The sequence below is a fragment of the Lotus japonicus genome, chromosome 3 (assembly GCF_012489685.1).
Source record: "Lotus japonicus ecotype B-129 chromosome 3, LjGifu_v1.2".
Lineage (NCBI taxonomy): Eukaryota > Viridiplantae > Streptophyta > Magnoliopsida > Fabales > Fabaceae > Lotus > Lotus japonicus.
Window position 1 is genome coordinate 76,844,393 of NC_080043.1, and position 14,996 is coordinate 76,859,388.

Sequence of the window (14,996 nt, forward strand, 5' to 3'; positions counted from 1 at the left end):
TATCTTCAGCTCTACCGTGGGTGGGAGAGCCCTTATGGGGCAACTCATACTTGGCTACTATTATTGTGGATTGTCATTCTCTTGTTTCACATTTTGATTATGTTTCTGTTTTATTTGTTGACCATAGTGGCAATTGTTCTGCGGACTTCCTAGCTAGGCATGCCTCTTCTTTCTCGATTTATGCTTGGGTGGAAGAGGTTCTGCCATGGTTCCTTTAGTGACGATGTATTGATTTTTATACCTCCTCTTTTTTGATCTATTGAGCTCCTTTAAGAACAAAAAAAACTTGATAGTAAAACATAAGGAAAGAAGCAAGAATTCAAATTAAGCGGGAACACAAAACCAGTGACGGATACACATACAAGTGTATGAGGGCAAGTGCCCTCATTTGATTTTGGAAAACATTATTAGAAAAAAATTTGAGTAGTAAAACTATGTGGTTTTTTATGCCCTTTGTTAAAAAATGTTATCACTTGTGTCTCACATTGCTAAATACTCTCACTTGAGTAGTAAAAGTATGTGAATTTTTATGGTCTCTTTGGTAAAAAATGCTCCCACTTGCGTCGTTTCACATTGTAAAAAATGCTCTCACTTCTAATAGTATATATTAATTTTTTTATGAATTTATATGTATATATTGCTTTTACAAGATCAAATTTTTTTGGCTTAAATAAGTTTTTGGTCCCTAACCTTTACTAAGTGCTTGGTTTTCGTCCCTCGCCGGAGCAAAGGTGGGTTTTAGTCCCTAACCTTTGCCACAAGATTTGATTTTGGTCCCTCCGGAGCTCTAGGTCAACGCCGGAGCTCCGGTTGAGTTGACGTGGAATTTTTTCCTTTTCATTTAACATATAAAAAAAACATAATAATAAAAAAAAGCATAATCAAATAAAAAACTGTCAACCTCCTCCTCTTCTTCTTCTCCTCCTCACCAATCACACTCAAAACCCCATAGCCAAAAGCTTAAACCCAGAATGCAACCCAACCTCCTCCTTCTTCTTCTTCTTCTTCTTCTTCTCCACCATTTTCTTCTTCTCCTTCCCTCTCACAACTGCAGTAACAACAGAATGCAACCCCACTGCCACACTTCTCATCCAAACCCTGCATTGAAGAGTGAAGACACAGATCTATCATCTAACCCCAATCCACCAACAACCCTACTTTCCTTTGCGATCTCGTTCTGGAAGAAAGGAGATGGGTCTTCCTCGTCTTCTCTGGAGCCACAAGTTCTAGTGAAGGTTCAGATCTGGGTTGGGGGAGGCGATTGATGGGAAAAATTTGATCCTAGGGTTAATCGGCATGTTGTTGAACGGTTGCTGCAAAAAGAGGGCAAGAAACCATCATGGTGAGGTTGGAGCAGGACGTGTTCTTCCAATCTTCCTCTTCAATTTTGTGTTTATAATTATGTTGTTTAGGATTTTGTTACTCTTCTTCTGAATGGTTTTCTAATCCTCTTCTTTGCATTCTTGGATCTTAGAACATGTCTGCGGCAACATCTTGTTGGACTTGAAGTTACTGTTTCTGAGGAGTTCTTTGTGATGGAATGCTTTGTGTTGGCATGTATATTGTTGGTATTTTTGTGGTCCTGGGTCGTGCTAGCTTTTGCTAAAGTTGGGTGGGATTTTTTCTTGCTGGATTACTGGGTAATTGTCATTGCACTTGCAGGTCTATGGTTTTTTGTGTTGGGGTTGGGGAAGTAATTAAATGGGTCTTTTAATTTAGGTGAGGGACTAGTTTAGGTTAATTACTGAGTTAGTGGGTTATTTAATTACTGAGTTAAGGGTTTTTAATTACTGAGTTAATTTTTTTTAAAAAATAAAAATAAAAATAACATCTGGCCTCATTAATCCCATGTGGCATTGCCACATGGGCCACCGGAGCTCCGGCGTTGACTCAGAGCTCCGGAGGGACCAAAACTAAATCTTGTGACAAATGTTAGGGACTAAAACCCACCTTTGCTCCGGCGAGGGATGAAAACCAAGCATTTGGTAAAGGTTAGGGACCAAAAATTTATTTAAGCCAATTTTTTTTATATGTGTCCCTACACGAAGCTATGTTTAAGTTTTTATTTAAAATACAATCGGAGTTACATTTGAATATTTGGTGTGCTAGAATTTGTAGTCATCTATAAGCACATGCTTACTTAGTAAAGCCAGTGCTAGTTTTAGTTAAGTTGAAAAAGATAATTGATTACCATTTTCCTTTATGTTAATCGAACACTCATGTGATATTCGTTGAGACAAACTCTTCAAAATATATGTGTGTATCAATAATGAGAGTTAATAATGTTCGGCGGATAACATGACATGTAATATCCCCCCTTCCCTCGTCCAGTCCATGGCCCGGTCTTTCTTTTGAAACTCTTGTCAGAGCCTTTTCTCCTCATAAGTGTCAGTCCATGAACGGTGTGTTAACTCGGAATATTCTTTATATGTGACTGCCCTTTCTACTGGGAAATCCCTCTGCCTTGATCAATAATAAATTCCCGCTCTTTCATCTCCTTTTTTGAATCTTATAAGGCTAGAACTCCGGGTGGAAGTATTAGAATTTGAGTTATGCCTAATTTTACCTAAAAAACTACTTTAGATGTGAAAGTTGTTCTACCATTTTATAAACACTTATTTGGTCATATTTTTAGTCAATATGAGGCTAATCAACTCAACCCCTCACACCCAAGGTGGGGACATCTAGAGCGTGAAAATTTTGCAGAAATGAATATCTCCAAGTGGCTCATGTATGGGCAGTCTAGTCTCTAATAAAGATATATAAAATAGGCTCTGATATCATCTTAAAATTCGGGTTAGACATAACTCTACGCCAAAAGCTAGTTTAGAGTATAAACACTTATTTGTTCATACCTCTGAATCAATGTAAGACTTCTTATCATGAGACATTTCTTTTCATACATAAGATATACCTAGGACTTTATTTAAGAGAAATAAAAAACACGTACCCCTTAAATTAATCACTCGTTCATGAGAAATCAGTTATTAGTCAGATCAATTTATAAACTCTTAGGTCAGGCCCTAAGATATTTAGAGCTAAGTGATTCGTCATTAGATTTAATGCATGATTCAAAAATTAATGTGCCATGTGATTAACATAGTCAACCCACCTAATGAAAGAAAAAAAAAACTTATTTGTAAGGACTTTGGATCTAAATCACAAAATATTTGCCATATCACTTCTGTTTTGGAGCTTTGGAGCTTGACTACCAGGTCCAATGAATATCTTTTCTTTCTTGTAGAAATAAAATTTAAACATTAATTTTAAGAAATATTTGTTTGGACTTTAGAGGATCTGAAGGGGATTTAGCCCAAAATTTGGCATCTTATGCAACCATCTTATGACACCCCTGCAAATTTCTCATCTAAAGCAGCTAGCAACATGGCACGCATCACCAAATGAAATCACCAGCACGTGAGAAAATATTATTGTTGAATCTTGTAGTATTCTTATTACTATGAACAAGAGGGAGCTCACACTAACAACTTGACTTACAATTTAATATACTTAAATGAACTAACGCCTCAAGCATGAAGATATGATGGAGTTCCCAACACCACCATCAACTAAAGAACAGAGTATCACAGTTCATATCACTGCGGAATTCGAAAGATAGAATCTTTCTATAGCGTTTGATCTCTATATGTCTTGTCGTTTTTCTATTATTCTCCAGAGTTACCTGAGATGAATTATTATTCGAACTCCCTCACATCTATTCTGACCCCTGTTATATTCATAAAATCCGAAAATGTCCTTATAATTTTTTTTTCGCTCACACTTTCAAGGTGGGTTACCTACCTACCTTGAAAGTGCGGGCGAAACACACATGTTTCTTTTTTTATTTTCCTGTTTAACTTATGGAGTGAATCTGAGACTGTCACATCTTGATTAAGGTAATATGACCATTATGAACTTAATTATGTGGTAAAAAATTGCAAATTCCAGCGTCTGGTAATGATTTCTACACTATAGGACGTTTGAGTCCGAAAAAACTGATTTTTTTCAGTCTCGTATCAAGACGAAGTCAACTACAAAGTTGAAGAGAAAAATAAAGTCATTGGTCCATTAGAACCCGTTGTCCTAAGTTGTGTGGAATTTAGCCAAATTCCTTAATTATATTTTGAATTTTGAAAAAGTTTTATTCCACCATAAATCTTCAAATTTTCTATCTTGATTTACTATGGTGGTCTCATAATTTTTAAAAACCATTTGCTATCAGTTCTGTTGAAATTTGTTGTTAACGCGCTTTAGAGGTGCGTGACTCTGTTGAAAGATTTTTTACTACTCTACGTTTGAATCTCTCAAGACTCAATTGTAGTATAGTAAAAGGTTTTGTCGTATCCACAGGGAGGTGTAACACTATGTCGTTCAATAGTTGACAAACTTAAATGATGGATTCATAAGAAATTGATTGGTTATACATGAGATTAAATAAAAAGCAAATAAACTAACAGAGAAACAACAGGTATGAGGAATTGTTGGGATTAGACTTCATTGTTTGACCTTTTTGCATTCTAGTGATTCAAATACATAACATGTTCAAGCATATGATTCATCTACACCAATTCAACCCTACGTCATCGATGTCTCGCATGAGTGGATATCAATAACTCTCTAATCATAAACATTGATGTCTCACATGATTAAGAAAGAAAGTTATCATGAAGTTTGAGTGTTTAGTGACTAACAAACCTAACTCTATGTCTAGCAATTAGGATTATTAGGTGATTAACTCTAGTTCGGACTCAAACGTTGTAGCTTCCGCTCACAAGTCGAATCAAACAAAATACCATAGGTGATCAATCTAAGATATAGCATGAAGATCAAGAGAGAACCACTAAATCAACAACTAGAAACATGCTTTATATTGAAGAGAATCACATAGAGAGCATAAGCATCGTACAACTACATCAAATCCCAACAGAAGAGAGATTAGCTATCAATTTTCATGGATAACTTTACAAGTAGAGAAGAACAACGAGAAGAACCGAAACCGTTGCGAAGTCTCGCAGCCGAATCCGATACCCAAGTCTCTTCTCTAGCCTCCTAAGCCTCTCTCCTTGTCTTTCAAGTGTTTCTCTGAATTTCTAAGTGATGGGTCTAAGTTCTGATCAAGTTCCTCCTTTTATAATGATTTTGCATCTATGCAGAGTGCTGGACGACCCTTTATGGGCGCTGGGCGCCCAGTTTCTTCAAGGTTGGGTTTATGGAACCGCCATAGGTGCTGGGCGGCTACTGACAAGCGCTGGGCACCCTGATGATCCAAAAATTCTCTAAGTCTCATGAAAATATGTCTTTTTCCTTGAGAACATAAACCCTAAATCATAATTTGAGAATATAGTCAATCATAAAACACATTTGAGCTTAATTCTCAATCAATTAACAAATTCCAATCAAGAGAGGGGAACTAATAAGGATTCCTCATCAATTACTTAAGATTAGTGCTTATATTTCTTATCAAAGTTAGGTAAAAGTAAATGAAAACAAGTAAAATAACGAAGAAACAACATGTATGAGAAATTTGTTGGGATTAGATTTCATTGTTTGACCTTTTTGCATTCTAATGATTCAAATACATAACATGTTCAAGCATATGATTCATCTACACCAATTAACCCTACGTCATCGATGTCTCGCATGAGTGGATATCAATAACTCTCTAATCCTAAACATTGATGTCTCACATGATTAAGAAAGAAAGTTATCATGAAGTTTGGTGTTTAGTGACTAACAAACCTAACTCTATGTCTAGCAATTAGGATTATTAGGTGATTAACTCTAGTTCGGACTCAAACGTTGTAGCTTCCGCTCAGAAGTCGAATCAAACATTTCCCCTACCTGAGTGAGGTGACAATAACAGGTGAACCCCAAAAGCATAGAATTTTGATGGTGTCAGATTTTTTCTACCCCAATTTCGGTGGTGTGGAGAATCACATTTATTTTCTCTCACAGTGCTTGCTCAAGTTAGGCCACAAGGTTAGCCAAAAGTTGTAACTTTTGCTCAAAATATGCACTCTTTTTTGTGATTCTCTTGAATTTGTTTACATATCTCTTGCAATGCGTCTTTTTCATGATAGCATTTAGATTTAGTTATTCATGAGGGTATTTTGTAGATTTTCAGTTTAGATGGGAATAAGGGGTTTTTAATTTTTATTAGTAAGTGGAAGTTATAGGGTAGGAGAGTAATATACTTATACCCTTTGTTTCTTACTTATGCTGAGGTTGTTTTGAATTTTGATGATAGGCCACAAGGTCAGCCAATAATTTTAGTTATTGTTATTACTAGTGATTATACCCGTGCGATGCACGGGATCTAAATCATTGATTTCGTTGAAAAAATTGCGATTAATTTAATCCAACAATGGTTTATTATTTTATTATTATTTATCGGATCCCAACGTACCTCATATATTTATATTATTTATTTTTTAAACTTAAAATTTAAAATTAAAACAATGCTCCAACTACAATTTATTTAAGTAATATTTGTAACAATAAGATTTAGATATATATTTAATTAATATTTAAATCCGGACAAAGAGGTACAAAAAAGAAGCAAAACTCAGTGACTATCAGAATCAACTTTGTATAGGCATGAAGATCATACTTGATGAAATATATAAGATAACACCTATAAAATTAAGCAAATCAATAAGCACCATGCACTTGGTTGCAATATTCTAAAAAAGACCAACAAAAGACTAATCAGCTCAAGTACACCAATTCTAATGTGGCACACTGCCACTACAATGCTAACAACAGAATTGATGGTTCCATTTAGAGAAGCCACACGACCCACACGTTCGGAAAATTCGAGCAACAACACCAAACAATCAGGCAGGGAATAATACTTGACCGGACATGGCAGATAATGCATCTTAACCCACTTTTTATAGCAACCATAATCAATAACTTCAGTTATTCAAGCTCAGGGTTAGGGTTAATTTCGGTAGAGATCCTAAGGGCATATCAGCGGGTTGTCCTTCGAAATCTCCATGAAAGATTTTGCGGCGGCGGTAGATTCGTATGACAGAGAAGATCAGTAGGAGAGAGTCGTACTTGTTCTACCTGGTAGCTGTATCGGATCATTAAAAAGTAACACATAGAAGACAACCAAAGTAACCTCATCCACTACATTGCTTACATTCCCATCTATTCTAATCAGAATCTTAGGCAAATATAACCAAGCAACATGTCCAGCATTGTCACCTTCCTAATTTCCTTCTATACAACCACTTTTCCTTGAAAAGTTTGTAGTTTCTCCAATCATCCTCATATTAAAGGGAAAGAAACTTACACTCAAGATTGAATTGGGCCACATTTAGTTTCTCTGCAAACCTGAAGAACACAAAGGTAGATTCAACAACATTTGCTTTTTTTGATTAATGAGGTAGCTTGAGTGGTAACATTTAACTAATTAAAAACACTATCCTAGATTCAAGGGCTGCACTATCCTAGATTCAAGGGCTGCAAACCTGAGGGGCTTTATATAAAAAGACCAAGAAAGGAAAACTCAGTAATTATGCTAGGTTCTAGTCCCAAATGGAATTAATGAAAAGAAAAGCACAGCATATTAAAGAAGGATGCAAAACACAGCACATAAGCTAGATGTATACCATAGATTTTCTTCTCCTTTTTCTTAATTTCAGTTTCTGTGATGTTTCTTAGTTTACTTTATTTAAATCAGAGAAAATTCATGGCTATGATAGGCATAGTGCCAAAATACATTCGCTCAAATGGAGTATATATTTATGGATTATGTCTCTTTTATCACTAAAATGAAATATATCAAGGATAGACTTGTATCTGAATCAGCCTTGGAAAGATCAAGTATATAGTTGAAGAACCAAATATCCTAAAGATAGCATGAGATCTAAGACATGTCTTCATTCTAGATCAAGTTATGCGGTAGAAAGAATTACAACAATGTTAAAAGATATCTTGCTGCAAACCACAGATTTATAAAATTTAAGAGAAAACATAGGTACTCCGTTAATGTATCGAGTATAAAGCTAAAGTAAATATAACTGATTAGTATAAGGATGCAACTATGAGTACAGCTAACAACTATGAGAAATAGAGAATATCTTGCTCTGAAATGCATAAAACTCAGTTTGCTACACAAAGCAAATCACCAACAAAAGCTTACTTATTTTATCAACTGCATCTGCTAACTTCTGTAGTTCATCAGAGCAGATATTTGGGCAGTGAGTAAATCCAAAATACATCACTGTCCACTTCCCCAATAAGTCCTTTTCAGTAACGTGCTTCCCACGATGGTTGGTAAGGTGAAATGGACCCCCAATTGCAATTTTTCCCGCATAAGGTCCATGCTTCACTGCCTTCGAAGCATTATGTATGTCTACAGCAATAAAACTCTAATCAGTAAATGAAGAAAATATCCATGATACTTCAGAATCAGAATCAAATGCAACAGGAAATGGAGCTATTTCATGATTGATCTGATTTGTTTTCATACTACTCCTAAGAAACAAACATGTGGCATGATATATCCTGCATCCTAACTTCATCCTGCTAAGGTTTTATAAAATCAAATATGTTAGAATCCCTTCAAAATAAACATATCATAATATAAGAAAACCATGCCTGACCTAGAATCCAAAAAAAAAAAACAACCATGACATGACTCCAGGTCACCTCCACATGCATAATCACAAAATTCTCAACTAACCAGAGTAATCTACCTTCAATATGTCGTTTCTTTTCTCTGTCATAGTAAAATATCAATCCTGCTCCAGTTAAAACCAGCAAAACAAAGCTCAACCACGAAACAGGCTGCAGGAGACAAATCAGCTCATGAGTCTATGCTCAAAGAAGTAGAACCCCATTGCTATAATAACAACTTCGGATACACACGATCCGCGAATCGTTTTCCCAGCATCACTTTTTATTTTTAGAAAACTGAAATTTTGCAATCGGATTCCTGTAACGTATCTTGTTCTGAGAATATGTGTCTAACTGCACCATTATTTTAACAGACTACTGATAATAAATAATAATTATGAAATTTACTTTTAACAATATGTTGGGGTAAGATATAAATAAATTCTGCAATCATGTAAGGTACAACTGATGCAATTGGCTCCACCTGTACTGTGAATTGATCCCATTGAGAAAGGTACCCATTTGCATCACTTCATGAACTGAAGTGTAACCAACCTGTAATCACCATATAGATTATTACAAATAATAATTAAATTAAGCATATTAAAATTGAAAACTTCCATGACCTGAAATGTAACCCATTGAACCCAATCCTGAAAAAAATGAATCATTAAGAAAGAAATGATAGAAAAAACTGGAAGAATATCCAAAGTTAAGAAATCAGAAAAAGAAAAAAAAGCTCTTGGGACAAAAATCTCCACATCGAGGAAATAGCTATTTGTAACTTCAAACATGAAGGTTCGAAGAAAACTCCATGCCAAAGGTAAGAAAAGAAAACTTATTAGTTACCTTTCAAATCAGGATTTCTTTCCACCTTTGTCTTCTTTAGCCTGTTAACATCGCATTTATCCTTTACTCCACTCTCACGGTTCAAACATGATATGTACAAAAACTTCAGCATTCAGAAGCTTATTTTCAGCTTTGGTCTGCAACCTCAAATACAAAGAACTGGAAAACCTAGCAAATCAAAGAAGGAAAGGGTAATATTTGTACTCAAAGGAAAAATAAAAGCTCCACACAGGCAAAATCGATAAAAGGCACAGTGTTAGAACAAATCTTATGTGACTGGAACAAATACATGAGGGAGGATATGAAAGAAAGGGTTCAGAAGACAAAACATGGAAATGGTTTGAAAAAACATTTATAGCGTCAAACAACTACAAAATGTCAAAATAGGATACCCAAAAGACATCACTGAACTTAGCCATTCCAAGGAAATAGGATACCAATAAATACAAATATTGAGCCATGTCCATTGCTAGTTTAGGATTTCCAAGGAATAATAGTTTTACAAAATTTGCTGCGACATGCAACATCAAATATTTCATGAACAAAGTAAAATCAATAAAAGAACAACATTAAAAAAAGAAGTAACACATTAGAGGAGATTATCAAACTTACCTCTCATTCAAGCATCAAGACCTTCTTCAAGTGTGCGCAGTACGACCTCGTCCACCTCAACCATCACATGCGAGCCTCCGCAACGGTTTATATTCAGCAATGCGCTTCACATAGACCCAAGCTGTCTGCAATAAAATAATATAAACCCGTCATTTATAACTCACAAAAACTGCAGCTATTGCCAACTTGATCCGTATATAATTTTTACTTGTTTTAGCAAACCTGAAATTGCATTGAAAGGCAAAATAATGTCAAGAGCTATACATGTGAAGTGATCTGATGGCAGCCTCCAGGTCCCAAACCGCCACATATCCAGCGATCATACAGTTCCAATTCCAAACATCCCTCTCAGGAATTTCATCGAACAGCTTGCGGGCAGCACCAGTTTCACCATTCTTGAACGTGTCAGTGAATGAAAATCGAACTAATTTTTATAGCAACCGTCATCACATGTTTACTTCCATTATTCATTTTCTCTAATGAATTGTTCTCCAACTGTTTTTCGTCTGCTATCTGGGGGATACGACATTGCATCATGCTTCAACCATCTAGAGGATTGAAGAAATACAATCAAGCACCAGCATTTAAAAATTAAAACTGAAATCCTACAAAGCACGCGATTCAATTTCACACAAACAAAACAACAAACAGCTTACCAACAACTTCAAAGTGGCACCACCGGAGAGTCATCAATGACAATTTTGGTATGTAGATTGAAGGGAGATTGAAAACACTCCGATAATATTTCCAAGGAAGTGTGCGCATGATGTCCTTGATGAAATCCTGATGTCCTTAACTTCAAAGTAGCAACTTCAATCATGATGTCCTTGATGAAATCACTCGATCCTAAGGAAGTGTGCGCATGACCAATTATATTTAAGCTTGGGGTTTTAGTGAAGTCAGCCACTACTCCTTGTCAGAGCTCGCGGGAACCTCTGCACATCCTCTCATGGTGTGTGCTCTGATAGAGAGAAATCGAGAGTGGTGGTGGAGGTTGACGGCGTGTAGTGGCTGCCGGCGGCAGCGGTGGTTGTAGGGTGTCACCAGAGACTGATGAGGTAGAAGAGGGCGCAGAGGATGGTGGTGAAGGTGATGTAGTAGAGCCTGGTGAGAGGATTGTTGGGTTTCTTGATTGTGATGGAAAAAAGAAGAAAGAAACTGAAGAGGATTTGGTTCAGAGAGAGAATCTTGAGGCTATGCATGTGCAGATGGAGGAGTGGAAGCTACTGTCTGTTTACGGCGCAAGAAGATTTGGTGCAGAGGAGAAGATCGGCCGTACTGTTTGTTTACCTGGAAGCTACCGTTATCGGGCCTCCAGCATAGGTCTCGGAAAAACCGACCCATAACCCGACCTTGACCCGGCTCTGGCGGGTTTTTTCTTATGAACAGTGGCCAAATCCCTCTAGCTTTAGTAAGTTATAGATTATTAATATACAGTTTTTTTTTTGGGATTCTCTGTATTTTAAGTTCTTTATGAAGCTAATTTGATGGTTTCAACTATACCACATGAAATGAATGCGTTCTTTTCCTTTTCTAAATATACAAGCTTTTGAAGGCGAGCGGAGGTTGTTCATTAGAAGTGACGAGCTAGATGCAGCTTGGGCACTATTCACTCCTTTGCTTAAAGAAATTGAAGACAAGAAGATTGCTCCAGAGCTCTATCCCTATGGTAGCAGATGACCAGTTAGAGCACATTACCTTGCCGCAAAGCACAGTGTTCGATGGGGAGATACCAGTAATGATGACTGATAAGTGGCAGAGCTATCTTATGAAAGCTACTTCTTCCAAATCCACCTGCTCCCCTTTGAAAGCTACTGCATTTTTGTCGATATCTCATTTGCATGCATATTCAACTTCAAATAATCAAAAACTATCATCAATTTAGAATACTATGTCAAGTTATTTACTTTCATCATGTGAGATTCTACCCTGTGTAGCACATTCAAGCAAATTGAATGGTTAGGGGTAATAAGTTTTCTTAATTAAAATTTTTTTAAACCAAAAATAAATTCATAAATTAATATAAACGTTATGATCTACTTTTACTTTTTGTTCAAATTACGCGGTAAAAATGTTGCGCGAAGATTAGAAAATATTAATTTATATATAATATTCATTTATGTTTAAATTATAGTATTTCAAGCTCCCACAATATGAAAAATACTTTCATGTTAAAACTAATAGAAAACTTTGTTATAATAAAATTTTTCTACTTTACAATTTTATGTCATGTTAAGGAGTTTACATAAAAATTCAATCTACGTTCAGTTTTTTTTTTTTTTACAAATTACAGGGAATCTGCTGTTCTTGGCCCGGATCTCGAGCCAAGACAAGAGAAGCAAGCGGGTTTTCTGATCGGGTGGTGCGAGGAGGAGGCGACAACAATTGGGAGAGAGAGAGAGAGAGAGAGAGCGAGAGAGAGCGAGAGAAACCCTAACAGAGGGTGGCGTGAGAGAATCAGAAGGAGAGTGAGTGAGCGAGTGAGAGTCGGAAACATAATGAAATCGGTGAAAATGGGAATTATGAAATATGGGGTGGTTTTTTTTTTTTTTTTGCCCAGTTGACTATTTACTTCAAGAATGAAACTTTGTACCATTATTCATCAAAGGGGTACCCAATTTTCAAATGATTCTTTGTTTTAGTACTGATTTCTTCGATCAAATTTTCTTCTGCGTCATTTTGGGTGTGATTTTTTTCTTCTTCTGATTTTGCTTTGTTCGTTGATTTTAGTTGAGAATAAACAAAAGATAGTAGCAACAGAAGTAAGGAACAGAAGGGCACTCAAGGAGATTGGTAATCTTGTGGCTGGGCTCGATGAAGGGGTAGGGGTGGTGGTGGGTTTCTAGGTTTGGGGGATGGCTGTGGTGTTGAGGTTGGAGGCGTGGTGGTGGGTGGGGGAAGAAGAAGATGGTGAAGAATGAAGCTGCTGGAAAAATGAGGATGAAGATTTAAGGTGAAGATTTGTTTTTTTTATAGGTAAATGTTAGTGATTAGTTGTTAGTAAGTTAGAAAATCCCTTCAAATTTTTCTTTCAGGATTCGAACCCTGGACCTTCCCCTCCCCAACCCTTATGTCCCCTAGCTGTTATCACTTGAGCTAACCTTCGCGGACGACTCTGGAAAATGATGATGAAGATTGAAGAAGGTGAAGAAGATTATGAGGTTAGAAATTATCATTCTGAGATTTGGGGACTTAAAATAAATTTTTTTATTTTTAAAAAAAATACACGTCATATCATTAAATGATGTGGCATGTACACGTAGGCCAAAAGTGACACTTGGCCACAGCGGCCGGAGCTAAATTGGCGGTAAGGATAGTTTCAAAAAAAAAACCTAAGTTTGAGGGCGTGCATAGGAAGATTTTCCGGCAAGGGACGAAAATCAAATCTGACTCAAAGTTTAGGGTCGGTTTTTAGGTTTAACCCTTTACCAATAAGGCGTTTTGACAGTTCTAAAGTTTAACCTCACGTTTTTTTCCGGCTACATTAAAATTACACCACAGTCGAGCATTTACAATTATTCGAAAGTTGTTAGTTTAATTTATAATTTGTTCTATTTTCACATATCAGCCTCATAAATTTGTCCCTAAAACATCCTGCTTTGCAACAACACCTACGCCAACAATTGCCTATTTATTTTCTCAAAAAAAATTTATGCTTCGATAAAAAATAAACAACAACAAATGTGCAGAAATACAACAAAACCAAACCACGACACTCTGATTACCCAATAAAAATTAATCAATATTTGAATAACAAATTTTAAACTTACATTCAAAATTAAATTCCCCCGTGCAAGGCACGGGTCATAAACTAGTAATCTTGATTTGGAATCAAAAGTTAACTAATGTCATAAAGATGCTAAATATGCAAGGTCGTGCAAGAATAAAATCTTTGCTGAATTTTTGGGGTTTTGTTCAATGAGATTTGACTCAAAAAGGAAAACATATTAGAAAAGTAAATGGCATTTGAATGCCATTATTCCAACCAACACCTAGACTAATTCAAAGAAATAGCTAGCCTTGTACTGTAAGTGAATTGTAGTTAGCAATTTCGTTAGACGGAAGCCATTATATTGAACCAACTGCATCTTGAGGCTATTACACGACAATTAAATAAGCTACAATATAATTTACATCCTTCGCCAGGCTCTGGAAGTGTTTTGTTTGTTAATTTTAAAGGTTGGTAGAGTTAAAGATAAATAAACTTAACTTTGTATCATTTTTTTTGTCTATAACATTATATTTGTATAATAAAGTTGGCTTAATTGCACTTTGATATCTCATCTATTATCATTTGCAAATTGCAATTTGGTTTCCTTACTTTTGAAACAAGTGAATTTAGTCATAGACTCATAGGACTCTTTAAGGCATAGAGGTCCAGTGCACATGAGAAATATCATTTCTGTGAGAAACTAGAAATTGACATATATATCAGGACACCTCAGAAATATCATTTCTTTTTGTGGTTGATTTGCAAGGGTGCATTACTCACTAATTTAAGGAGACATATGAATGTATTTGATTTTTAGTTTGGAAGTACATTTAGGGCATTGAAATTTGAAATCACACATTTTAATGCTTCAAATGTGAAAGAGGTTTTGAACCTCCGTTTAGTGAAAGTACTTTTAAATTGAAAATCAAACATGCACGTAATCTTTGGCCCACTGCAACATGCAACAGGTGCGCTGCCCACACAGAGAACCCTAGTCTCCTCTTTTGCTAGTGTCCTTCTTCTATATGTGTGGGCTCATTTCAGATCCGTGCTCACGATTATTTCTAATAGTGTCTCTTTTCATGATTGGTTTTGTTCTTTGCTTCAACAACAAAATTATATTCTTGTCATTGCAATTCTTTGGTGGATTTGAAAATGATTTAACAACCATATTTTTTTATACATATGCTTGATT

General features: G+C 35.9%; 2 long non-coding RNA genes across 2 annotated transcripts; both read right to left on the bottom strand.

Moving 5' to 3' along the window:
* Window positions 1–6,573: 6,573 nt before the first annotated feature.
* LOC130742681 (uncharacterized) lies at window positions 6,574–7,335 on the bottom strand. The gene is made up of 2 exons (XR_009021242.1): window positions 7,301–7,335; window positions 6,574–7,071 (listed from the first exon to the last, which is right to left on the bottom strand). It is a non-coding gene; the product is annotated as an uncharacterized LOC130742681 (long non-coding RNA).
* A 2,003-nt stretch (window positions 7,336–9,338) lies between these two features.
* LOC130746024 (uncharacterized) lies at window positions 9,339–10,463 on the bottom strand. Its single transcript, XR_009021993.1, has 3 exons — window positions 10,312–10,463; window positions 10,090–10,214; window positions 9,339–9,645 (listed from the first exon to the last, which is right to left on the bottom strand). It is a non-coding gene; the product is annotated as an uncharacterized LOC130746024 (long non-coding RNA).
* Window positions 10,464–14,996: the final 4,533 nt, after the last annotated feature.